The sequence below is a fragment of the Ambystoma mexicanum genome, chromosome 1q, assembly GCF_040938575.1.
Source record: "Ambystoma mexicanum isolate Mex_15411 chromosome 1q, UKY_AmexF1_1, whole genome shotgun sequence".
NCBI classification, from domain to species: domain Eukaryota; kingdom Metazoa; phylum Chordata; class Amphibia; order Caudata; family Ambystomatidae; genus Ambystoma; species Ambystoma mexicanum.
This window is the reverse complement of record NC_090922.1, coordinates 222,936,392-222,962,872: the sequence shown is the minus strand read 5'-3', so window position 1 is coordinate 222,962,872 and position 26,481 is coordinate 222,936,392. Positions and strand designations below refer to the sequence as shown.

The 26,481-nt window shown below is 46.6% G+C and overlaps 1 protein-coding gene across 1 annotated transcript in view; it reads left to right on the top strand.

Moving 5' to 3' along the window:
• Positions 1-4,283: 4,283 nt before the first annotated feature.
• Positions 4,284-26,481, top strand: part of LOC138526844 (uncharacterized protein ZSWIM9-like) — a 173,110-nt gene continuing 150,912 nt past the window's right edge. Inside the window, exon 1 of the mRNA XM_069637588.1 lies at positions 4,284-4,397. The gene's annotated coding sequence lies outside the window, so the exon portion shown is untranslated. The remainder of the gene's footprint in view (positions 4,398-26,481) is intronic.

Below are 26,481 nucleotides of genomic sequence, written 5' to 3'. Positions count from 1 at the left end.
ACCTGTAAAGGAAAGATTAATGCATCAAGTCTTTCAGTAGCAAAGGACAATTTCTAGGAAACAGTGAACACAGGCAATTGGGCTGCAGCAAAAGGAAAGCTCGGAGAAAGGCTGCCTGCAGACAGAGAAAGGGAGAAAGGGATTTCCAGAAGGCAGAAATCAATTAAGCATACAAATACGAATTCCAGGACAAGGAACAAGAAACACTAACTAGAAACTGGGCACAAAAACTAGGAACCAGGAACAAGGGACCAGTCACGACAGGAACGCTGCAACAATGACCAGCGCTGGACTGAAGCAAACTGAGGCTTTTTAAAGCTGCTTAACAAGCACACCTCTCAGGTGTGCCGCCTGCTGCACCTGCAGCCACAGGTGTTGCCTATCCTCCACCCAACCTTGTCCTGCAAGGGAGGAGGTGAAGCAGTGAGCCAGGCATTCTGGGAAGCATAGTCATTCTGGAAAGCATAGTCATTAGATTAAAGTAGCATGCTGGCTGCCAAAAACCTGGAATGGATCCGGAAGGGAAGTAACTTGGAAAATAGGGTTTTAGTGCTCCTAATTCATCACAGTACTGTAGAGTAAGGTTCGGAGGAAATGTCCAGTAGGGAATAAACCCCAAACTATGCCCCCAAGTGGCGGGAACGGGAGCGAAGGGAGCGAGCCGTGACAAAGGCGCATGAACTAGATTGTTCCTACTGAAGCTCGGGTCGATAGGCTTCCTCGTTTCGTCGGGGTAGGGGCTGGACTGGAGACTGCCGATTTCCACCTAGGCGTCCTCATGTGTCAGGGATAGGCTGGGTGGTGCAGAGTTCCTCGGTAGTACCTCCCTAAAACCCCACCTTGGTAAATCAACCCTTGTTCATTCCTCGATTCATGTTGATGTAATGATCTCCTGCCATTGTCCTTGATTTCTGTTATACAGTGTTCTTGTTCTTAGGAAGATATCCTCTGATATAAGGTTTTTCCTTTTCTGCAGTTAACGGTGTCCGTGTCCTTCGACAGCTGGTGCAGTGTTCCCATCTTTCGACTAATTGATTACTTTGTAGTTTACTTTGGAAATACAAAGGGTTAGATTGGTAGGAAGAACTCAACGACTACTCTGAGTTCTTTTACCGGGTTGCCTGATCAGGACTTGGCGTATCCTGACACTCTGGAGTTCCCTTTGAAGCTCCCCAGTTTAAGTTGAGGGGAGGTGCTGCTACAAAAGTCACACCTATGTGTCCCAGAAATCAATTGTACCCAGCTGGAGCACTGCCACAGAGTCTGATGAGCGTGTGAGATGCATCACACTTGCCTATTCATATGCCCCAGATACTGGTACACTTGGGAGGAGGTAGATCCTGTAGTTAGTCCTTTGAATCCAGGGCCTAAAAAACCTGTCCTGCTGGTTTCACAGTAAAAGTATTATTTTCTTTCCATAACCAGAAAGAAGACTGTTGGTATTAAATGTCCTATATATGTTTTAAACCAAAGCCCCATCCCATTTCTATGCAAGGACAGGGCCTTAATTCAACAATTCACTTTTAAACAGATATTTTCCTGTTCGTAAAAAGCACCAATTTCCACATGGTTCATTTTTCCTTGGCTGTCACTTTACAACGCGGCTTTTCCTGGTATCTTTATTCTGAGCATTTCCGTGGGCATAGTCAATTTCTACTACACAGGAATCTGTTCAAAGCAAGGGTCCAATGAAACTGACATGAGCGAAGAGAGAGAGAGAGAGAGCTTCTTATGAAGGGTTTATCTGTGTCATTTTGTTGCAAAAAAGGAAAGCGTTTTGCGTATGGCTTGAAGTATAGTTTCTTTGTTATTTCACAGATCTTGCCTGATACAGCCTGTCATTCAATGAGAAATGCCCCCCTTTTTGCTGAAGCACAACCTGAATATGGAGGGACCTAGCTGGGTCTCACTGGATCACAACTGTGTACTGTTGAAAAGCTGAAAAAGAGCATCAGGGCACAGTCATTTTAAAAGGCAGAATATTTTCTTTCTCAGTGAAAAGGTTTTGAGCTGACAGCATAGCAGTGGTGCCTTTGAATTATTTTCTTTGGTGCAATTGAAGAAAATACTGGCAGCAATTCTCAAGGTGTTCTGTGTTTCATCTTACCCAATGTGTGGCTGGTAAAACGGCGCAGCCATCATTTTGGAGACTGCAAAGCACAGTTTGAATGCAAGGCGATCGTGCTCAACAGAGCCAGCGCAGCCATTCTGCTGGTGACTGCTGAGATGTAGTTTGTGAGTTAGGGGAGTTCTGCTGGGCTGGTCAATGTCCCAATGTAGCCTCACTAACTTTCATACGCGCACCAGGTTTCTTTCATTCATTGACACTCACCAGTCGTATAACTGTTCTTTCCCAGTTTCTTGGTTTGCACAGTCAGGATCTCACTGCCTGCCCTACAGACACCCCTAGACTGTTGCTTCCAGTCAGGGGAATGAGCACCTCTCAGCCATAGCATGTGCACCACCTGCTTCCACGGCTCCCTTCTCTCGCGCTCTCTGGTTTCCTGGAGACACAGCTCCCTCGCCACACAGTAACACTGCTATACTGTGACTTTCTCCGGTGTTTCGTTCTCCTACGGTTTCTCACAGGCTGTGTTGGGTTTCCTGCTCCTCTCTCACTACAAGCTTCTGGCTCTCTGCGGTTTGTGGACTCCACCTTTTATACACCCGTGAGCCTCTAACAGGTTGCAGGTGTGAAGTCTCAGGCTCAATTGCCTGACCACAATCAATCCAATTAACAGGACATGCCTGACATTCAGCTCTAAAGCCTTAAGGCTCCCTCTTCTTCACCCCAGTACAATAGTGGTGTCTCCTATAGGTAATCTGCATTACTCTTGGGGTTAGCTGCTTCTTCTCAGTACTTGGTCTGACTTCAGGGGGGAAAGCAGGATATGAACAGCAATATCCTATAAAGACTGAGGAAAGGTAAGTCACTGTTAGGAAAGGGGATTACCGTGTCTCGCACTCTGGCACCCAATCCCCAAGGACCCTACACCCAGGTGATCCTCCCTCGCCAGTCCACCCCCAGGTTCAGGATCCAAAAGTGATGGCCCTTCCCTGGCCAACTGAACAGAAGATCCCTGTGGAGTAGGTGCAAGAGTGCCTTCAGGTTTCTCACAGCACACACAGCATGCACTTGCTCATTCACAGGCACATCAATCATCATTCACTCATTATACACACACATACATACACATATTTAAATAAAAGTACATTCTGCCCGGTCCTGGTGTATCCTCCCAGCACTCCAGCTCCCCTGTATCATAAACAGGATCCAGGAAGCAAAGAGTGATTCCTGGTTTGTGCACATGCGCTGATGACAAAGCGCCCTGCTCTGTTTCTATGTGAGAGGAGGCGCAGGAGTGCCTCTCTCACACATACAAACATGCAGTTCCTAAACCACCATCTCCAATGGGCCATGCAAGGTTGGGGAAGCAAAACACCCCCGGCTTTGTATGGCTCATTGGATATGCAAGGCTGAGGAACAAAACTGTCAAAAATAACCACTTTTCCATTTGACAGTTCAAGCCAGCCGAGGAGCGCTCCCTTGGCTGCAAAAAGCCCCATGGTGAAATCCAAAGGTTGGCACCCATGAACACAGTTTAAATGCTTAATAATAACGGCTGTCAGTGAAATACAAATATATCCTGTGATGAAACACAAAAGGAAGGGGTGCAAAAAAATCACAGGGTATTTTATTGTGTGGCAGTTGGACAAAAAAAACACACGTTAAAGAAAACCAGTGAATATAAGTTTAAAAAGCATATCTCAGTTTGGACATGTCTTTTGTTCTTTACTAAACAAGCGCAAGCTGCACATTTAGAAAACAAGAGTGACCCATAGCTCTCAACTCACCCGCTTTTGGCGGGTGTCACCCGCCTTGGAAAGGGCTGACTCACCCGCCAAGCCTCCTGCACGCCCATTCATTCCAATGGGCGTCTCACCTGCCAGAAACAAAATAGGGTGATTTCACCTGCCTTTGCGAGGCAAATGGTTGAGAGCTGAGTGTACTCAGCATTTAGGTTGCCTGCTTTCAACGGGGATGCCCCCTCCAACCCAAGTGATGTTTATGGCCCATTGATTTCAGGCCAGAAAAAAGAACACTGGCTAAGCAAACAAAAGCCCTGATAACACGCGAATGGCAGCCGTTTGAGACTCCAGGAAAGTGTTATTTGGCAGAGAGGGAGCGACGGAATTGCTTCCCTTTAAGACCACCCCTATGCAGCATGCAATCGGTCTACGACGTTCTCGCAACTTCTAGGTGTCTCACAGTAAAAGTCAGTATGGGAGACAAGGAGGATGTTGTTGTTTACCGCGGTGCATGTTGGGAGCACAGGTCAGCGCTCTGCATTGTGGGATAGTGGGAGTCTGATGTGTCAGCGTACGTTCTGTAGTGGGTGAGTTCACAAAAACGCCGATAATAATCCGGAACGCTTGCAGCGGCACTTCCTTAGTGGCGGTAGACCGTTTGTAATGTTTTATATGCAGACAAAACAAGAGTTTAGCATGTTAACACGTCTGCAGCTGGGATGTGTGTGTGTTGGACAGTTTTTTAATCCAATATCAAAGTGCTTATCTGTTGTGTAGATAATGTCTGTGTGTACAGAACCTTGACGAGCTGCAAGACTGACAGCAAGGGTTACACTAAACTACGGATCTATTATAGCGATTTTTTTTACCTTCCTCATGGATATTTTGAGTGAGTTGCTCCGAACGAGATTTGGAAGCACCTAGGATGAACTGAGCATTCTGGGACTTGTAGTCTTGTCCTAGAAAGAAAAGAACAACCAGGACTGGAGTGGTAGCTCCCAAATGGAATGCATAATGTTGGCATGTATGCAGCCCCTGCCAATTTTGGGTGTTTTTTGGCGACGGCACTGCGTGGAGGGGTACGGAGATTGCGTGTTGATCTGTTGAGTGCAAATTGAAAGCACCCATTTTCTGTGTTCTAATCCGTTTCTAAGTATTCGCTTTAGGTGTAGTCTATATTACCAGAAGTGCTCAACCTTTATTATGATCCAGGTACGTCACAGAGGGTGGCTGTGTGGTTGGGGGGAGGTGGGGGGTAGCATAGTGTAGTGAGTATCTGAAGATGGGATCAAAATAAGGATTAAAGTGAATGTTTTCAGTGAGTCGCATGACAAATACATTTTACAGCTTTTACCACAAAAATAGTTGTACAAAAAAACACAGGCAATTTTGTCTCTGTGTAGGGATGGTCACTATACATTTTCCCCTCAATTTGAGGGTGCTCCCACCTCCCCAGCCCAGGCATCCCTCCTCCAAAAGGTATTCTCACACTATAGATTCGCCATAGCCAGGGTACCCTTGCTGTCTGTCGTCTCTGTCCCTACACTAGGGAAGGCCTAAATACCTTATTTTAACTCCCTCTGGGACTTCGTAAGTCAACTAAATGAGGTAGTATGATCGCTCTGGCATGCCCCCACTCTTCCTTCTCCCTGTGTGTCTCTCTTGCACAGTCAAATTGGTACCACGCTTTCTCAGACCCAACACCTTGCCTCTACTCTCTTCACACACTCCACAAGTCTCCTCCAAGTCCTCCTCTAACAGCTAGACTCCCTGTGGTCTTTTGTTTCCCCTACAATCTCACCCAAACACTTTTCACAGCAAACTTTTTGCTGGCTTTTGTAACCTTGCCCTCCCTACCTAGAAGCTTCTTCCCTCTCCCATTGGTTTCTTTAGAGCGCTGCTTCTCTTAGTCAATCACATTCTAATCTATCCCAAATTCCTACCATCTCCTCACTGAGTGTTAGGTAAGATTTTCACAGAACTGCTAAATCTTCCTGACCTGGGTCAACCCCAGAACATTTTGCTTTACTAGTAGGATATTTTTTCTTAATACCTCAGTGAGTGGGAACCTTTTTCCACAGTTAAATAATGTTTAACTCTTTTTATGAGTGTCATTTTTAAGACTCTCCATAGTGTCTTTTTAAAGTTATCCTCTTTAACAACTTACTGGCAATAAGTGCCTGTTGTTGCTGGGTTGCCCTAGGGTCTCCCTTTTTAACTTTCTTTTGCTAACCTTGAGTGAACTAAAGTTCCCAAAGGTAGAAACGATATTTGGATCCTTTTTACATTTTATTCTGTGAAGCCAGCACACCCCATCTTATGTGGAGTGCTGGGGAGATGCAATGTATCCCCTTTTCACACTAAACCTGTAACAATTCTGTTACAGGGGCATGCTTACCTTCAATGGCTGGTGGCAGTGATACCTTGTATTCATTTGGTGCACCTTTACCGCGGGCTGTGTTCACAGCTGCAGTAAAGGCACCTAAGGGTGCTTATTTTACCAAAATGGCCCCTGTCTTCTTTCTTTTGCCATTTTAGTGTTTCCTGTCGTTTCCTGTTCCTTCCCCTGATCTCTATGGCGGGAAATTCCTTTGTGTGATTTTTACTTTGGCGGGAGTCCCCTGGACTCCCCGCCCAGACTCCATTCTGTCTGTGAGGGCAGGAAGGGAGGGAGGAGCCCAAAACTCCCCAGTCCTTTGTCTTACGACCTTGCTTGAATGGGGTCCTGATAGGACAACCAGACTGCCCCTTCTACAGATGCGGGGAGAGAATGCAGCGATTGTGCTGTAGTTCCTGATACATACTTCGAACCTGGAAGCTGAAGAAAAGCCGACCACTGCAACCAAAGAGGAAGATGAAGGAAACGCTGCTGAAGCCATTTCCAGCGACCAGAGAGCCTGCTGTGTAACCAGAGCCTGCTGTGTAACCAGAGCCTGCTGTAGCCCTTCCTTCCAATTGACCTGGGGACTCCGAAAAGAACTACCCAGACCCAGCGCCTAGCGTGACCCACTAGACTCAAGAAGAAGCATTTTGAGCCACACCACACGTTGCTGCGGCCTTGCGTTGCTAATACCCCAATACTCTGGGACCTCGAGCCACTGTGCAGTGCACAGTCTTCCGAATCTCGCTGAAACTTCGTGGGCATCCTGGTGGAACTCCAGAGACAAATCGAGTCCAAAAAATCCCCTGAACAGAGTGCTGGATCTTTGTAATGATGAGAATTAAACTGCAATTTTCTGTCTTCTTCTGTGCTCCTTGAAAAGGCACCAAATCCGCAGAACCGCATTCAGCCACGAGGGAAACCTTGCATAGAACCTTCTTCATCGATCCCTGCTGCAAAGTCCCTTCTGAGGTCTTGTTTTCAGTCACCACGACAAGGAATCCACTGACCGGGCATTTGGCTGCAGACCCTGAAGTCCTCCTGCTGAAAAATGGTCTTCAATGCTGAGGTACTGTGTTGGCTTGGGTATGTACTTACCATAAGCCTGTTAGGATTTCTGTGTAGCTCTGGGGTGTTTTCTGTGATTGGGAGGTCTCTCGTCCAGTGCACCCAGTCCCACTGCTAGAATCCTACTGGGGTGTCTTCTGCAGAGTCACTGGACCCTCTTCTTTTTTTTCCCCAACACTTTATTTTCATTTTCATAAACAAACAAGGTTACATGTCCTTGAGTATCACATGTTCGATTCTATGTATTTATCACAACTATTTAAGCAGAACTTTGATGGTATGTAGGCCTTAAGGTGCAGCCTTAATAATAACGTTTATAACAATTACCCCTGTACCCTCTCCCTCCCTCTAACTGGGATGTTCCGACTTCCGCTCCTATGGTTGTTATTGACTGTGGCTTGTTCCTCCTTTAGGATCGTTGATCATATTTACAGAGCTGTTCTTCCTCTTACTGGTCTGAGGAGTTTCAGTTTAGAATTGCTCTCATTAGCCTTGGTCTGAAGTAGTAAGCTTCTCTCTCCTTGCCAAAGTCTATGAACTGATCCCATACTGCCAGACATTTCTGATGTCCACCGTCTTTCAGGGCTCCTACTTTTTTCATTGCTAGTATGTGCCATATTTTAACCCACCAGCATGCTATCACCGGACTCTCCGGGTTTTTCCAGCCTTGGGCCAGGGTCATCCTCGCCGCCATTAATAATTGAGTGATCAGAGTTGCATTATTACCTGTCACCGCATACACTCCTTCCACTGCAGTCCCCAATAGAACTACCTTTGGATCATATGGGAGTTGTCGCCCTGCGATTTCTTTTATATGTCCTAACACCTTTTTCCAATACATCTCAGCTTTGGGGCAGGCCCACCACATGTGATATGTTATTAATTAATTAATAATAATAATTTGGCATTTATATAGCGCTACGAACCCTCAGGTAGCTGCTTATTATTACCTGCAGTGTGTGGTGCTCATTTATCGACCTCGGAAGGATGAAAGGCTGAGTTTGGCCCTGCCGGGATTCGAACCTGCGTTAGCAGGCTCTGCACAGATGTCAAAGCGAGCGCTCTACTCGCTGCGCCACTTGACCGGCTATGTTAATGTTAAAGGACATTTGTACCGCGCCCTATCACCAACGGAGTGGTCCCCTGGCGCTATGGTGGCTCTGAAAGAGGGGAAAGGGAGGGTGAGTTAGTGGGAGGAAGCTGGACAAGTGCAAGAGAGCAGTGATGTGCTGTTGGCAGTCTCAGCCCGGTGGTTCCGTGTCTGGACCTGGGGTGTTTGCGGCCAGTAGTCGTCGTGTACTGTTCGAGTCTATGTGTGTTTTTTGTTTTGTTGTTGCAAAGTAGTGAAGTTTGTGCAGTTTGTTGTGCTGTAGGTTTGTGGTTGTGTTTGGTTTGGAGTTTGAGAGGTGTAAGCAGAGGGGGAAATTGTTAGTGGCTTGGTTAGAAGGCATTTCTGTCTCGAGGTGAGGCGCTGGGTTTGCATAATCGCCCTAGGTGGGGTCTGGGGGCATTTCTGTGCCTCTGTCCTGATTTGGGCTTGTCTGGTATTCACACTGTCCTGTTCATATCTGACCCCCCCCTTCCATCAACTTCCTTCCTAAACATGAGCCTTAGCTGGCATCTTTTTCTACTCCTACGGCCATTGTACCTGCTAAAGTCCACAACTCAGTTCGAGTGTGGTGATTGCTAACATATAGAAACTCTATAACAGTTTGGAACTTGGAAGCAATTATGGGTGAATGAGAAAGTTGGCTCGAATTGGCTGGGGTTGTTGATTCTGTCTTAATGGGTGTCGCTTGTGTTTTATTTGACTTGGCGTTGCCTGTCTAGTTGTGGTGGGAGTTTCTTAGTCGGTTCTGGGTGTTGTCAGTGTCCTCCTAGTTTAGTAATTCTTTTTTCTTTCCGTTGTTTCGGTTTTCAATTTGTGGCGGTGGTGTTGAAGAGCAAGGTTTTTAGTAATTTCCTGAATTTTAGGTGATCTTTGGTGTTATTTCTTTCAGGATGTTGTTTTTGCTGCTAAGTGGTAGAAGGAGGTGCCTCCAAGTTTTTTCTTAAGGTATGGTTTTGGTTCAAGATATAAGTCCCCTCTGTTACCACATTGCCTCCAGCAGCTGGTGGATGCGGGGGAGGGGGGCAAGCAGGGTTCATTTTATGGAGCCTGTGTGGGGTTAGGTACCACCTGGTGTATATTTTGTATGCAGTCTCCTTAATGGCAGTGCACTTGGATGTTTTTTGTGCCCTCCTCCAGATTTGACTTCACTCCTCCTCCGTGATAGGGGTTCCCAGGTCCCTTTGTCTGAAATTTGGTCCTCAACTTGCGCGTTATCTATTTGTTAATACATTCTTGCTATTGCTTTTGGGGTTAGGCCCTCCTGAAGGGTGAGTTCCAGTCCAATCGGGGCTCTGGTAGCCGCCTTCTTAACCTCCTTCTGGGATATCCAATGCCTTATTTGTTTATATGCGTACCTTTCCCGTTCCCCTATGCCAAATTTCTGCTTAGTCTTCGAATACTAAGGGATATCCATCTTGAAAGAACTCCTTCAGATGGAACGTCTGTGTCGGTCCCCAGTTTTCCGAGAACCTCTCCTGTCTACCCGGGGTAAAATCTTGGTTATACGCCATTGGGGTAAAGGGTCTTATGCCCGGCATAATGTGCTGTTTCTTAAGTGCTGTATCCCATCCCTTGAGTGATACTCGTGTGGCTTCTAACGGGTGCCCTTCGGCCCCCCCCCACGACTCCCGCCCGTAGTGCATGCAGTGTTTCTAATGGGATTTTCGTCACCCCTTGGTCTATCCCTATCCACCCGTTGGATGCGTTCCTTCCCATCCATTTCAACATAGGCGCTACCTGGGCTGCTCGTATGTATCTCTCGATATCAGGAACCCCGAGTCACCCCAGTAGCGGTGGTCTGGTCAAGATCTCCTTTTGAATTCTGGGTTTTTTCCCATGCCACACAAAGGTGACCAGTTCCTTTTGTAGCGCTTTGCCCATTTTAGGGGGGAGCTCTACTTATTCGGGGTAGTAGCGTAATTTTTAAGTGCAGCTATGCGTGCAAACTACGACAGTTCCTGGGCGTCCCATTTATGTTGGTCTTCCTTCAGTTGTTTCTATAGTGGCCTTATATTCGCACCATATAGATATTTATATTCCTTTGTTAGTTGGATGCCTAGGTATTCTATAGCCTTGGGTTCCCATATTAGTGGGTATTGTGCCTTTATTTCCTCAATCACCCCCTCTTCCAATGTTATGTTCAAAGCCTTTTATTTAGAGTAGTTAATAGTGAACCCCGATATTTTGGCAACTTCCCGTAACCTTTCTAATGTTTTGGGCAGCGAGGTAGAGGTGTCTTTTAGGAATAATAAAATATTGTCTGCGTATAATGCGATTCTATGTTCTATCCCCCCAGCCACCACCCCTTTTATTTGTCGGATCCTATTTCTGCTACGTGTTCCATTGCCATTGCGAAGATCAGGGGGGATAACGGGCAGGCCTGGCGTGTGCCTCTCTGTATTTGTATTCTTGTTGTGGGTCTTCCATCGACCATGAAGGTCATCGAGGGGAGCCTGAAGTTCGCCAGAACCATCCTAATAAAAGTGGGGTTGCAACCATATTTTGTCAGAACCAGGTTTAAATATGCCCAGTCTAGGCTGTCAAAAGCCCAGCGTGCGTCTAGGGCTGCTATAGAGAACTTCTGTCTTGTCCTAGTCCCCAGGTCTATGATGTCCACTGCCCGCCTGATATTATCCTGTGTGTACCTCCCTACGATAAATCCCACCTGATCTTCGTGGATTATTATGGGTAATACTTTTGCTAATCTGGTAGCCAAAATATTTGCGTAAAGTTTTGCATCGCTATTAAGTAGCGATATCGGCCTGTAGTTTGTGCAGTCTGTGGGGTATTTCCCCGGTTTTAAGATCAGAACTGTGGTTGAGGTTCCCAGGCGTGACTGTTCCACTTTCCCTTATATGATTGAAGAGATTTTTTAACGGGCCAGTAGCTGGTTCGGGAATGTTTTGTAATACCCATTCCCGAGCCCATCCAGCCTAGGGGTCTAGTTGGGGGGCAGGTGTGTTATATCACACGTTATCTCTTGTGCCGTTATGGGGGCCTGCAGAATAGGATTGTCTTCTTAAGTTATTTTAGGAAGGGCAAATTTGGATATATAGTCTATTTGTGCTTGTGGGGGGAGGTTCTCCCTTTCGAGAAGGCCCTGGTGGAATTTTTCCATTATATCTAGCTTCTCTTCTTCCGATGTGCATATTTCCCCTTTTGGGTTTTTGAGACACACTATGTAGTTACGGGACCTTTGTTAAGCTTGGCTTCTAGGAATCTGTTGGACGTAATATGCCTGCTTAGTGTGTAGGAGTGATCGCGCGGTGCGATCCGCCACATGAGTTTCGAGCTGAGCTCTCACCTTACGGAGGGTTCTTAGCGTTATAGGTGTTTGTCTGGCTTTATGTTGCGTTTCTGCCTCCCGTAGTTCTAGCTTGAGTTTCTGTTTAATGAGCCCTCTCTCTCGTGTATACGGTATAGCCTGTGATATAAATTCTCCCCGGAATAGTGCCTTCCCCGCATCCCAAATTACCCCCGCAGTTTGTCTCCCCATTATCGTTGTCTTGGAAATAATTGTTCAGCACTTCCCCCATGTGTGCTCTAAGGGCGATATCGCTGAGTATCATTTTGTTTAATCTCCAGCTTCTACGAGTTTGGGGCCTTTCTTTTATAGGGATCATTTGTAGTATCACTGCGGCGTGGTCAGTAAGATATTGGACTCCTATTTTTACCTTGTCAATCTGTAGGATTAAAGTGGCTGAGACCAGAATCATATCTATCCTTGAGTACCCTGTGTGGACCACTGAGTAATGGGTACATCCTGTTTCTTTCTCGTGGAAAAATCTCCACGTCTCCACCACTTCTAGGTCCCTGAAAAGTTCTCCCAGCACCTGCCTATTTCTTCCGTCAGCAGCAGTAGGAAGAAGGGTTTTGTCTAATGCAAGGTCCATTACGTAGTTAAAGTCAGCCCCAATTATGATTTGTCCCTCACTTCAACTCCCCAACTTCGGCAATATGTCTCCCAGGAACAGGTCTTGTCTTTCATTTGGGGCGTATATCGCAATTAGTGTTTATTTTTTTCTTGTAGCTTCCCCTTTAGGAGCCCAAAATCTGCCCTCTGTATCTCTGTATAAAGCCTGTTTCTTGAATGCCACACTAGTGCCTAGTAAAATCGCCACACCTTTAGTCTTTTTCCCCCAGAGGCGAAGTATTGTCTGGGAAATGCTCTGTGGCCCATTCTTTGTTCGTCTATCGTGAGCAGGTGCCTTTCCTATAAAAAGGCTATTGATGCCTGGAGCTCTATTAGACGCGCTAATATGGAGCGCCGCTTCACTGGCGAGTTTATATCCTGGACATTTAGGGTTATGACATTCAACTCAGTCATAGCCCCAGTGTTGATTACTCTTCATTTTACTCTGTCTCTTTCCACAGCAAGTGCCGCTTGTATTGTTTCATCTCGGACCATACTCCAAACAGTTCCCAACATAACCAAAGTTTAACAACTAATAACTTCCCAAATCGCTCCCTTCCCTCCCACCTCCCCCCAGCCCCCTCCCTCGTTTTGGGACCAATGACTCGTTGCGCCTTCTCAAAGTTCCCCTCGGAGCATACGGTCCCATGTTTTCCCCCAGTGTCCCCCTCATCAGGACATGTCTTTATCCAGAGTATAGGATCCAAGATGCCCCTCTCCCCCAACCCGCCCAAGCTTACGTCATTCTTCTCTCCATTTTCCTTCTGTTATCTCCCTGGTATGCTCGCCAGTCTCTCCTTCAGTCCGGGTTTGAGTTTCAAAGTTCCTCTATCCTTGTTGGTGTACACAGATTGCTTCCTTTGGACTTCAGCTTGGCCTGGGACCCTTTAAAGCAGACTCTTTGCGTCGTCGTCTTCTGTTGTCTGTGGCCCATTCCCATTGTTTGGGGCCTTCCCTTTTCTGTGTTTGATTCGCCCCTGTACTCTTCCGGGGTTCTTCTATCTTTAGTAGGGACATTCCCTCTTCGCAGATCGAGATCCTCTGCGGTTTACCTTCCCATGAGAATTGTAGGCCAAAGGGGTATACCCATCTGTAGGTAATCCCTTTTGGCTTTTAGTGCCCATGTGACCGGTTGCATTAGTCTCCTTTTATGTAGTGTGGAAAGTGCTAGGTCCTGAAACAGTTGGATCTGGTTGCCATTGATGGAGACTGATTGTTGTTTACGTGTTGCTTGTAGTATCTCTTCCTTCATTAAGTATGAGGTAATTGCCAACAGAACGTCTCTTGGCCTGGCTCCGGGTTCATTTCTCTTGGGCCCCACTCTGTGTACTATATCAATGAGTATGTCCTCTGGTTGAGTGCCATTGAGCAAGCTACTGAAGCACTGTTGCATTGTGTCTTTAAGGTCTTTGTCGGCTATTGTTTCGTCCAGGCCTTTGATCCTTATATTAGACCTCTGCGATCTGTTCTCGAGGTCCTGTGCTTGCAGTACTAGGTTATGTGTTGCTCTGGAAATCTGTTCTAGGAGGATACTATTCTGTTTTGAGTCTTCTGCCATCTCCGAGAGCCCCATTTTTGTGGCGTCCAGTTCTGTGATGCCCTTCCTCACCTCCTGTAGGGAGGATCTCAGTTATTCCCTTATTGTGCTTAACTGATTTTGGATGGACTTCATCATCCTACTCTCCATGCCCTTTAAACATTCCTGTAGTTCTTCCTTGTTTAACGCCATGTTCGTGGTTTCATCCGTATCTTCTTTGGCACTTGTTTCTTCTGTGTTGCCCTTATGTTGATTTTCTTCCCGATATTGTCCCCAGCAGAGTTCCAGCTGTCCCCTTTGTGTCTTTGTTGTGGATTTGGTTCTTGGCAGAGATATTTTTAGCTTTGGTCCCTGGCATCTGTGTTGTGTACCCGTCCGGTGAGTTCTTTGATGTACCAACTGGGTGCCTTTGGGCGGCTATGCGTCTTCATTAAATTGTCCCCCAAAGGTATTGGGCTGTTGATTTCGGATCAGACTTTCCTTTGTTACTGGTGGAGGGGCTTGCCCTGTGTGTTATGCCCTCTAGTTGCGCTTTTATTTCGTGCTGCTATTGCTTTCAGGGGAGGGGGTCGGGTGCGGGTCTCTCTGTGTGCTTAGGCCAGTCATCACTGTTTTGCGCAGATGGTCAAGTATTTTCCCATGAGAGCATTGTCGCTCTTTTGGGTCTGGAGAAGGCGTTCATAAATTGGTTCTCTCCCTCCCTGTACATTCCAGCCCTCGCTCCGAATGTCTGCGTATTTCAATTCCTACTTGTGCTTCTTTCCTTCTCTGCATGCCGTTTATGCAGGCCGCTTTTCCCACCCGGAGGGTGTCACAGTCCAATCACGCATGGAGGGGTGAATGTAAATGTAGGTGCCTGAGGTCCGTATGATATGGACCGAGTTCTGCGTAAGGTGATCCCGTTCCCCGCTTCTGGGGCAGGCCCACTTTAAATGTAGTGGGGCCTGTCAGCCCTCTTGGCGCTTTTTTGGGGGTTTCTTTGGTTCAGGCTTTATTGTCACTGGGGGAGATGGGAGGTGGGGGGGGCAAAACCCTCTTCCTCTCTAACCCCAGTGGATCTCAACTCATCTACCCACGTGCCTGTACATTCAGTTGCGGCGCCACGGGCCCTCCCGGGCGTTCACACCGCGTTGATGGTGCTGTCGGTGCAATGCTGTCTCGGTCCTTCCTCCGCACTGCTTGGGGTGAGGGCGGCGGCTTGGTTATGTCCCTTTCAGGGCGCATGGCGGGCGAGACGGTCCCGGTGCGCCGCAGCCTCTGCCCCTCCTTTCCCACGATCGGCGTATGCAGCTCCCACTGGTCTTGGATGCGGCTTCGGGTCAGGCGGTTCCCTGCGTGAATAGGAGGCTCCAGTCCTCGCACAGGGCCGGTGCAGTGGATCGATGGGGCGCCTTCTCTTCCCCGGTGTTGTTCTGTCCCTACTTCCTGGTTGTCTGCGTCGTCGCCGGACCGCTTTCTGGGGCTCACGCAGCTCCGCTCTCGCACTGATTCAGAATTTCTTCTCGTCAGACTTCGGCCAGTGGTATCCTGCAGCTTCTCACCATGTTTTGGGGCAGATTTCGGAACTTTTGGCAGCAATTGGATCGCTTATTTCTCCTTTTGTTTTCCCGCTCGGGCGGAGGTCGGGGATGCGCAACCTCACCCACTAGCAGCCATCTTGGAATCCCCACTGGACCCTCTTCCAACCCTAAAAGTAAAGTACTCACCTGTTTGCCCAGTTTTCCTAAGGAACTCTGACTTTTGCTACTAAAGAACCTATTCTGACACTGCCTGTTGGTCACTAGTCCTAGTGATCCCCCTTCTGCTACGGAGAACACTCATGCTCCAGGAACAAGGGAAAGACTTTGAAGGGATTGGGCCTTTTGCCTAGAAAAGAAAATAAGTGTTTAAAAGTTACTTACTTGTAAAGAGTTGGTTGGTAACTGTAATTCTAAGAGTGAACAGTTAAAAAAGTTCTTACTTATCTTGAATGTGTGATGCACTATTCTCAAAATTATGGTTGATATTGATATTTTATTTCTATCACGCTCGACAACAAGTGTTTCAGAGCGCGGCAAGGGAGGGGAACAGGGAAAACAAAACAACGATCTTACTAGGCCCAGTGACATTGAGAACGTGCAAGTGCATGGAAGAGCGGGCGGGGAAAAGTGCATGGAAGGGGGGAGAAGTGGAGAGTGCAGAGCAAAGAAGAAACAGATAAATAATAATAAATAAATAATAAAGGCAACAAACGGTGGCAGTGCAGCCAATAGTTGGCAAGTGCTCGGTTTAAGGCAGCAGACAGGGTAGGTCTGATAAGTGCAGGAAGAAAAAAAGGTGGGGGGCTGTATGGGTACAGATACAGACCCCAGTGAAAGGGGTGGCCCGGAGGCAGCGAGGAAGAGTGCTAGGGTGAGCAGGTACCTGGACCCAAAGGACAGAAGGTGGCCAGGTACACGGTGCCAAGAGAGAACAGATCAGCAGGGGAGAGGGGGAGCGAAGGCAGAAGCAAAGAGGAAGGTCTTGAGGTGGTTCCGGAACCTGAGATGGGTCTCCTCAAGTTTTAGAGGGGCAGGGAGGCTGTTCCAGAGGGAGGCCCCAGCCAAAGACCGAGATCTGCCCCCAGCTTGTTTCTTTGAAAAACGACCGACTCTGAGGGAGTTAGAGGTAGAGGAGCGAAGAGCTTGAGAGGGGAGGTATTTGTGGAGGGATAGCTGAAGGTAGTTTGGACCCAGACCCCAGAAAGCCTTGTGGACAATGCAGAGGGTTTTGAATTTAATCCACTCAGCGCCAATGGGGAGATTTCAGAGCTGGAGAGATACGATCCCAGGGCTTGAGGCCAAGGACAAGTCTTGCAGTCCTGTTCTGGATTAGTTGCAGAGGGCAGAGAGTAGAGGCAGGATGATTTAGAAAGAGGCTGTTACAATAGTCCAACCTAGAGAGAACCAGAGCTTGGGAAACCATGAGCTTCTGGGGGAAGGAGAGGAAAGGCAGAGTACCTCTGAGGAGGTGCAGTAGGAAGTTTGACTTTTTAGAGACATCAGAGATGTGGGTGTAGAAGGAAAGTGTGGTGTCAAAGATGACCCCGAGGTTCTTAGCCTCGCATTTGGGGGTAGGAGTAGGGCCAAGGGAGGCCGGCCAGAGAGTGAGGGGAAAGTATGGTGAAGGTGTGCCGATTAGGAGGATCTCCGTCTTGCTGGCATTCAGACAAAGATCATTGGCAGCATACCAATCTTGAATGGCAGTTAGGCAATCAGAGATGAGGGAGAGGAAGTGGCCGAGGGCAGCCTGAAAATGAGTTGTGTCATCAGCGTAGCACTGGAAATTTGAGCAGAAAATGGCAATGCAGTAGGTGAGAGAGTTGCCAGGTATTGGTTTGAAAAGCCAGGGCGAGAGGCTAGACCCCTGGGGAACACCACAGGTAGAAGGACCCCAGTTGGACCTGGGAGGGTCGATCAGAGAGGAAAGAGGTCATCCAGGCCAGAGCCTGATCAGTGATACCCAGGTTATCACAGAGACAGTTGAGCAGGATTGTATGGTTGACCGTGTCAAAGGCAGAAGAGGGATCGAGGAGAATTAGGACAGAGGGAATGTTAGAGTCAAGGTTGGAGAGCAGATCTTCACGGATGGTCAGGAGAGCAGTTTCTGTGCTTTTTGCATCTCTGAAGCCAGACCGGTGGTCATGAAGACAGCCAACAGAATTGGAATGAAGTTTAAGCTGAGAGATGGCCAACTTTTCCAGGAGTTTGCCCTGAAAGGGAGTAATGGAAATTGGGCTGTAGGTAGCCGGACAAGAAGGATCAGCTGTGGGTTTCTTGAGAAGAGGATGCACAAGTGAGTGCTTCAGAGGGGAGGGGAAGGGAAGTATCCTGAGGCAAAGGAGTGGTTGCAAAAATCAGCAAGGGCCGGAGCGAGGGTGTCAATGTGGTCCTTGGAGGTTTGAAAGGAACATGGATGAGCCTGTTTTGATGAGGCATTTATAGATCGGACTTGTCTAGTAACCTCATCAAGGGAGAAAAGAGGAAAGGACGAGAAGGAGTGTGAGGGGGGTGTGGCTGAAAGTCAGCAAGCACAGATAGAGAGGAGAGAAGGAGAGAGGTGGAGATGGTGGTCAGGATGTCCTGTGTTTTTGAGATAAATTGAGAGGCAAGGGCATTGCAAAGAACCTGGGAGGCAACAGGAGGGGTAGAGACTGCAGCAGGGTTGGCCAGCTCCTTGCAGATTTTAAAGAGCTCGGCAGAGTTGTTAGATGGCGCAGAGACACAAACTTGAATGTGGACTCTCTTCTTGAGAGAGTCTGTATTTTCTTTGGGGCAGGCGACAGGCCAGTTTGTCAGAGGATGAACAAGAAGCCCTCCATTTCCTCTCAGCCGCCCTACACTTGCGTTTAAGTGTAGCTAGGTCGGAGTCCTACCAGGAATTGCACTTCGCTTTGGACTTCAAATGGATCCTCATGACGGGGGCAAGCGCATCAAGAGTATCAGAAATTGAAGAGTAGAGCAGAGACAGGGCTGTGTCAGGATGTGAGACAGGCAGAGGCAGAGGTGGGGGGGGGAGAAGGTGGTGGCAAAAGCCTCAACTGACACATGCTTCATGGGCCGGATGTCAGAGAAGGTAGGTGGCAGTGTTGGGGTAGGCTTGGCATGGGGGGGAAGAGAGGGAGAGATGAGAGGAGGGAGTGATCGTTCCAAGAGAGAGGAGTGGTCAGAGGGATAGAGAGGGAGAGGGAGAGGGGGAGGTCGGAGGAGATCAAGACATCAAGTGTGTGCCATGCAGAGTGAGTCGGGCCAGAGGGGAGGATGGACAGGGAGAGGGAGTCAAAGAGGTCACGGAAGAGTACAGAGGAGGAACAAGGAGAGTCTAAATGGATATTGAGGTCACAGAGGAGGAGGAGGAGCTGAGTGGTAGAGGCCATGCGGGAGGAGGAGAGGTCCGCCCACTCGGAGAGAAATTAAGTGATTTGACCAGGAGGCCGGTAGATGGTAGCCACAGTAAGAGAATGGGTAGGTGAGAGAGAGAGCCTACAGAAAAGACATTCAAAAGAGGAGTAGGTCTGAGTGGGAATGATGGAGGCAGGAATCCATTCAGGGAAGATCTGGGCTACCCCCCCACCAGACAGGGAGGATCTGGGTGCACAGAGGATCTTGTAGCATCTACATCGAACATCTTTTCTTCCTTAGCACCTGTTTTGCCAGTCTAATAGAAAGTAAGTGTGAAGGTATTTTACTCTCCTGTGATTAAGTTGTGCCACTTCCCAAAAGTAATGTGTTGGTTTCACCAGATTATTCCTGCAGGTTAATTGTACGAGTGTCCTCCAACTGGGCCTTGCTTCCCTTGACTTGCTGCTAGCCTGTCCAGAATAAGTCTGTATTAGGTTGTTGTCTTCCTAGAATAACTTTGAGTCATTCAGTAAAGTGTAACATTGGGTTTTACTTTCCTTTTCATTGTGAGGTTCTAAAAGTTTTTGGGTTTTACTTACCTTGTGTTAACTGTGTGCCTTCCCAAAAATAAGTTGAGTTATTGCTTTTATCTCGATCGGTGGTTCACTGATCTCAAAAGCACCTGTAATAGAATATTACATCCTTAGGTTTTACTCACCTAGTATAAGTGTGTGTTATCACAAACATAGTTATAGTTTTTTACCGCACCTAGAATAAGTGTTCAACTATTCACAAAAAGAATATTGTCCAGTTGACTGATTAAATGATTTGTTTTTACTTCCCAAGAATAGATGTGACCTATACTGAATGTGTTTGAAAAGGTTTTGACGTCCCTAGAACTACTGTCAGGCGTTCCAAATAAGGTTTATACTTTGCATGGCATAAATTTGTTTTCTAAAATTGATTAGCAGAATTTGCTAATTAAAATATTCTTGATTAGCAAACTAAACCATTTGATTAGCAATGTTCTATTTTTAAGGTTACTAGAAGTTATTTGTACCCAAGGCATAAAATGAGCATCGATACAGCATGTGTACCGCTGAAGTAAGACGACTTTAAAATTCCGCAAAATCTGCAGGTCAAGTAACTTACTTTACCTATTTGACCTTAGAGAAATGCACTCGACCCACGGAAGATGACAGATTTAAATGTGCTTTCTGTAAAATGGTGCATTTCACCACAAACCCACTTTATGTTGTGCACACAGCTGCCACCCAGAGGCCAGCCATGAGCAGTGAAACTTATTTGACATTTACTGCATGTTACAAAAAAGTTTCAAACTTCCCACGATAATATGTACTTGACTATTGGAGTGGGTGAGTAGACTTTGCGAGCCCTGCATGCTGGTCTGTAAAATGTTAAAGTTAGCTGCATGAATGGACACAAATAAATAGATGTAAAGTGGGGAGAATGAACTTATTTTATTGGTGTTCTCGTTTTTAATGGCCATTGACTTCCTTTTATTCATTTCTTTTATTGGTTTGTTTTCTCCATTTCTGGGAATGTCTAATTTGTATCATGATAATTGTAAAGGTTCTAATGAAATGTTAATTCTTTTTCTTGAACCAAATACAATAAAAAAATAAACAAAATAAATAAATAGATATGATAAAAAAGGGTCTGAAAACAGTTTGGCCAGCTATTTCGCACAGGTGCTAATATATAATGCAATCATAATCCTAGAACAAAGCGACCTGCTGAGGATAACTACAGTGTATGGTATTGCAGTAGATCTGTAGATGTACAGACTAGATGTAACAATTGGCCACTACTTTGCGTAAACATCTAGTTAGCTTTGTGTATTCATTATGTAAACAGAAAGAAAGCAAGACTAAGCAGTGTAGATGGTGTAGTAGGCATAAAACTGGGCAAATTAGGTGGAATATTGTAGTTAGCTGCCATCTCACTTTCAGAGTAGCTAGTATAAAGCAACAGGGTGATAAGATAAAATGTCAACGAGTATAGGAGAAGCATCTGTTGCACAGAGGCATGCAACCAGAAGGTCACAGAACTAGATTTGCTATCAAAAGCATTTGGTTGTGTTATGTACATTTTCAAAAGTTTTCATTTGTCTATGTGATGCATCGTCCCCAACAAAATGAAATAAAGTTGATTCCGAGTTTTAGATACACTAACCTACATTTTAAAGTAAAACATGGAGACAATGCAGTGTTTTACCATAGCAATACAGTAATTATGCATTATGCAACACATTTTTAGGACCGGAATTGCATGACTGTTTGTCTTTGCCAGGCATTATATAGTTAGCTTAATAAAAAGCATCATGCTGATGATTGCAAAGGAAAAAAACAATCTTGCCTAGCACTTGCACACAGTCCTTTGGTACTTACGAGAGGATGTGGAGTACTGCTGCACTCTCTCTCGTTGAGGCCCTCTGAACTTGCAGAGAACAGAGGGTTGAGAGAGACCGAGGGCAACAGAGAAATGCAGTGTCTGCTGTGCTTTCAGTGAACAGGGTAACTTGAATAGCTAGCTTTGCTACACAAGTGACAATTCAATTTACAAACCTACAGAATTGCATAGCAAATTTCTATGCAACACTGCTTATTTTATGCTTTGCTTTGGTCCCTGTACCTTCAAGTATAGTGTTGTGTTGTTATATTGTGATTTCATATAATGTGTTAGTGCTTACTTACCCCTAGATGTATTTGCGCCTACCTGTATTTAAATAAATCATTTATATTTACAATACAAAGTGTTTCAGTGTTTCTTTGGATCATTTGTACTACAATTTCATGTGTACTGATTCTACAGCACTCTCTCCCTCCTAAGATAAGCCTGGCTGCTCTGTCTATGCTACCATGAACTCAGGTGATACAGCATTATACTAAGAGTGGAGTCTTGTACTGCCTCAGTTGAATGGTTTTACTAAGCCCTTAGTTGGACTTCAGAAAAACCATCCTAACACCCACTGCTCCAGATACGATTTTGAAGTATTTTTTTAAAAGTTGGGAGTAAAATTTATTTTTAGGGAGTACAAATGTAAGTCCAATTCCCAATGTGAGTATTTTATAAGCAATTAAAAATGTTGAAACTGGAAAATGTAAATGTTTTTGTAATAAATATTCCTTTGCACCTAGTTATTCATAGACATTAAAAGATACAGGTTTACTTCTTCCAATCATGCAGTAATAATAGTAGTTTCTTCCTCTGGTTCTATGTGCACTACTGGTCCAAACATATCCATGCAGCTGTGTGGGTGAAAGCAGGAGCACAAGGTCGTAAGTGTCTGTTTCCTATTGTTTGTTGGGAGTATATTTGCAACTTATTAAGATTTTTGGGGAGTATTTGACGATTTTTAGGGAGTAAAAGTTTTCCTTTGTTGTGTAATTCCGTTTATCAACATTAATTAAAGGGCTCTAATGGCACTGGCACGCGTACTCATTAGAGGAACCCTCAGGCCACTCCTTCTCTGTCTCTTCTCAGGCACACTAATCTGCTCGGACACGCCCCGCCTCTTCATGTCCCACACTTCCCGCTTCTTTGTACCATGACGTGCTACGTGGTGTGCTAGTCATCGCCCCAGATCCTGCTCCACTGCCCCATTGTTCCCATGCACCAGGCTTCGGTCTGTCGTGTAGGTGTTGTCTCCAAATCTGCTCTTTCATGGAGAAGGCTAGTCAATTCCCATTAAAGTAGTCGGTCCTTTTCGTTTGATCTGGGCTGGGTCTTGTCTGTTAGACACAGGTACATACTGATAACCGTCATTTTTGATAATTGCTTCTGCACTATGCTGCCTCTCGGGATCCATGATCCAGCCTCTTGGGTCCGAGGAGTCTTGGTGCATGATGATTATGTGTTAGTCCTTCGTGCTAAAATACCAGGTTATTCTAGTCGCCAAGCCTCTGGGGATTTATCTCCACCCAATCAACTCCAGACATTTCAGGAAGGAGCTCAAGACCCTCCTCTTAAAGGAATGGCTCCTCCTTAATACCTCGGCCCGCACCCTCTCCGCTTATCCTGAGACTGGGTGATCTGCTCCCCTCTGTTACCTCCCTTGTTTGCTTTTGTATCCCTTGCTGCCAAGTTGCGTGCATGCTCCTCCCAACCCCCTGTTGCCAGTTCCCCACCTATTGATCCTTTGCAATCTCCTTCCCTCGCAGTGTGCTTCCCCCTATGACTTGTAAAGCACACCATTGCTTCCTGATGTTAGGTCTGCGCTCTAGTAATAATAAAAATGTGCTTGAAAGATTTAATGGAGACCTGTCCTGGACAGAGGCTGAAAGGTATTGTGTGAGAGAAAGGGGCACTAGTGTGCATATATGGATCCAGGCATACTGGGGAGCCGAAGATAGGAGTTCCCCATAAATCCTCGACCCCCCCCACCACACCTCTAGGGAAGTTCTTGCTCTGGTTGGGTCCTGGAAGGCTACCTACCTCGGGTTGAGAGAGATACTTGACAGCATCAGGCACATGACCCGGTCTATTTAAGCAGGAGCAAAACTCGGGTGCTAGAGTCTGCCAGCAAGATGACGGCTTAGGCGTGGAGTTCCGGCGGGGGTGGTGGGGGATGGTGTAACTGGGAGCTGCAGCAGCCCAAGCTCGGAAACAGCAGTGCTGATCCTGGCGAGACACCGGGACCTGCCCGTGCGAGTGAGGGCGGTCGCGGTTGCATAGAATTCAGCACCCACGGGCACAAAGCTATGTTTCCTGGAAATGGTAAGTGCTGTTGGAATGCCCATGTATGCGTGAGGACGACCCGGTGGGCTGAGGCGTGGCTTCTACCTGCCCGCGAGCTCCTTTCCGTACAGAAGAGGAGGGGCCTTGAGGCTCTGTGGTGTACAGGCAGGCCAGGCCATGGCTGGTTGGCTGGAGCCTCCTCTGTAGGGGCCCGGTCTTGGCACAGTGAGTGAGCTGCCTGATGGACGCTGTCCTCAGCCACAGAGACAACAGCTACAGGGCCATGATGGAGCACTGGCAAGGTCGGGGACACAGTCCCCAATGCAGCGCTGACAGATCCTCAAGGGGAGAGCCCATAATATGCTGAGGAGCCGGTGAGGTGCTTGCTTATTGGGGCCCGACCGTGGACGCCCCAGCTGCTTATATGCTAGGTAAACACCGTTCCAGGCTCCATAGGAAGGCAGCAGCTACAGTAGCCAAGAGAGCCCACATGTCTAAGGGCGATAAAATGGGACAACTCAACTTCAACAGCAAGTCCCAAAGTAGAGCCACTAGCACTTCCACAACACAGCGGGGGGGGGGGCTTTGGGTGATGCACATCGACAGATTGGCGAAAACATGACTGAGCCTTCTGCCTCCCAGGGCGCCTGTGGCAACAGACCTGTCCCTGATACTCTCTGTTAAAATAGTGATTTGAATGCGTGAATTCCAAGTTAGTCTGATGTAAAGGTTGACCTGGTGCAACAACGGATTGATAAGGAAAGCTGCCATATAATTGTCATTGAGGCGTGCACTAGAGGATGAGGATACCCAGATGAGGCGTGCGCAGGCTCGCCCCATCTGGCTAACACTGTGAGAAGGGGGGCTGCATGGTTGCACCCTAGTACCGATACGGCAGGGAGCCAAACCATGCATAGCAGACAACTGCCGAAGCAGACACCTGGAGGAAGCCAACGGAAGACCAGCTCCAGTCCCGGGAAGTGTGGCCACTGTACGCAAAGGTCCCTGAAGGTAATGGTAGGTATGAGCGGGTCGGCAGGGACACAGGAGTGCAGGAGGGTTCCTAGAGCACGCCGCAAGAGTCGCTAGGCTGAGAAGACACCTTGAGACCCAGAGAAACTGATAAGAGAATTAAGAGGAAATCTCCCTCACTGACCATCAGGGAAGGGTCAGAAGGACCCAGAGAAGCCACATTGAGTCATCTTCCTCGTGGCAGTTCTTGCCAGAAGTGTGAACCAAGGGGTCCAGGTAAAAGAACGGCACCAAGGGTCGTGGGCCCAACACAAAATAATCTTCAGTGTAGGAAGTGCTGTTCCTCCTGACAGTACTTGGCAGAGGAGCGATTCAGGTAGCTGAAGAGAAGAAAATGAAGATCCAGGGCAGGAGAGTCATTCCTCTTGGACTTGATGGTCGTGTCAAGTCATACCAGGAGAACGGAGTCCTTCTGGTACTCGCCAATCAGGGGACAATTGTTAAGGAGCCTGGGGAAGGGAGTCATTCCCCCTGTTTACGTTGGTAAACTATACAATGGCCTTTTGACTAATGGAAGGGAGGTATTTGCCCAGGCTCATTTTGTGTAATTTTGGAACTTTCACACAGGGGAAGTGGGTCATTCTCCCTGGTTTTTGGCTTGAATCAGAAAAACCTTGTTTGATTTGTGACCTTTAAAAATATATATAAAGGGAGTCTTCCTCCTGGGAACGGAACTTTGAGTTGCTAAGCCTTGTAGTTTGAAGTGTAAGGGACAGAGGTAGGAACGGTGGACTCTTTAAGTTAGACATTCTGCCAGACCCATTAGTATTTTAGCTGAGGCAGGGAATCTCCTCTTAGAGCTAGGAACAGTTAGGTTTTCGCTCTCTTTATCTTGAATAAAAGTCTATAGCCTCTTGACTAATAAAGCATATAGCCCCATATATGCCACGTGTGTCAGTCTCCACCTTCTGCACCCTTACATAAACCACACATAAAACGGCTCCGGCTATTAGCCATCCTGGGAAATTCCCTTCCAATTCAGAACCACTGAGCATTGCATTGTGAGTATGCAAATTAGATCAAACTCATTCCCCCCCACCCACAGAAAAATGGCTAGTTTTATATGCTAGTGCTATTTTATACATACTTTATCAGCATTTCACTCTCGTTTGGGATCATCAGTACAGTATAGTTTTGTGGGTTTGGATAGGGAACCTCATAAATGTTATGGTATGTTTTAAAATTATGAAAATCCTTTCTACATGAGAGTAGAATGGGTAATTTATCTAAGCCACACATGCCACAGCGCCACCCAATCTAATGGCTATCCGTGGACATTCGCCTCAGTTCAGAGCCACTCAGAAATGCATTTACGGGCATGGGCATTAGCACAACCTCACTTTTAGCTCCAGAAAACTGTGCACTCTCTTGTTTTATTATCTTAGGCTCAGGACAGACTTGGAATGTTTGTTTAATATCTAGAACAATGGCCATGCAGCAGTTTTCAAGGCTGATAGACTTGTTTTTGTCTGAACATATTGGGCTCTTTACCAGGTTTGGGAAATGAGTAAAAAATATTTCTCCCGACCAATTGTGTGTGCCTCTGTTTTGCTATGAAAGTGAAGCATTTGCACCCAAGAGTATTAAACTGGGATTACTAGAATATATAAAGTGAAAAGATTTTCTTGGAAGACGTTTAGTCTACTGGCTAAATTTGTGATTTGTGATCCATTAACACTTTTGGTATTTGACCACAACACCATGCAGCTCTGGGCAAATCACTTGAAATCCCTGTGCCCCCCCTTGTAAATGTTTGATCTTCAGAAAAAATCATTTTCATTTGTGGTTACAGCAACTGGATAGTGTAAGGGTGCAGAAGTAGATACGGGACACAAAGCTTGTTGGCATAGACTTTTATTTAACAGAAAATAAGGAAGCACCCTACCTGTTCCTATAACTAAGAGGGGTTTCCCTGTCTCAAACAAAACTAAGGATGATATCAGAACTTCCGCCAAAAGTGAATAGTCCACTGTGTTATGTTCCAAACCTATTTCCATCTTTACACTTAAAAATAAAACTATCCAACAACTTTCGCCCTTTTTTAATGATTTTGTTTTTATTGTGCTTTAG